Here is an 860-nt window from a genome sequence, read left to right on the forward strand (position 1 = left end):
GGGCGTTAAAGAAGAACTAAATAAAATCTGCCCTCACATGTGCCTGCAGGGCTGGCTGCAGCAGCAAAGGGAAGCCCCGGGCAGCAGCAGCAGCGGGGAGGCGGGGAAGGCCAGGGGGCCGGAAGGGGGGCATTCATGCGAGCAGTTTTGCTGCTGCTGCTGCTGTTGCAGCTGGTGAGGCGTTGATTGCGGCCAAAAGCGCGAAAACGAGAGTTGGCCTGTTGCTGCTGCAGCCCTGGCTGCCGCTGCTGCTCGGTAGGTGTTGCTGCTGCTGATGCGGCGGCTGTGAGGCCTCTTGCAGCCGGGGCTTTCGGCCGTCTGGGCTGCTGCTGCTGCGCTGGCGGTGCAGGTTCTTAGCAGTTTTTTGCTTTCCGAAGAGGCAGTAAAGAATAAAAAGTGGAGTTGTGTGGATTTTCCGGTTGCTTCTGGCGGCAGGAGCGTCGGAGGCGTGCGTGGTAGCTTGGAGGCAGCAGCAGCGGCAGCAGCTGCGTCGTTGTGGAGCAGCGGAGTGCGGAGCGGAGCAGCAGCAGCAGGAGGGCGCAGCGTGTTGCTGCTGGCAGGAAAAAGGCGTTTGCAATAGCGTTTGGGGATAGAATGGCGTCGGGCGGGGCGGTTGTTCGCGCAGGAGCTGCAGCAGCAGCAGCAGGCGGCGCAGCAGCAGGGGCAGCAGGCAGCAGCAGCAGTGTGCGGGTCTGCGCGCCGCAGCCGCTGTTTGCGTTCCCGCGGCGGTTGTCGGCGCCGCGTCTGGGCGCGGTGTCGCGGGCGTTCGCGGCGCCGGGCCGCGCGCTGCAGCAGCAGCAGCAGCAGCAGCAGCAGCAGCAGGCGTGGGAGCGGCTGGGGAACTTCGCCTACCGCTGGCT

This window comes from Eimeria tenella, genomic scaffold, assembly GCF_000499545.2.
Source record: "Eimeria tenella Houghton genomic scaffold, Eth_scaff2777, whole genome shotgun sequence".
NCBI classification, from domain to species: Eukaryota; Apicomplexa; class Conoidasida; order Eucoccidiorida; family Eimeriidae; genus Eimeria; species Eimeria tenella.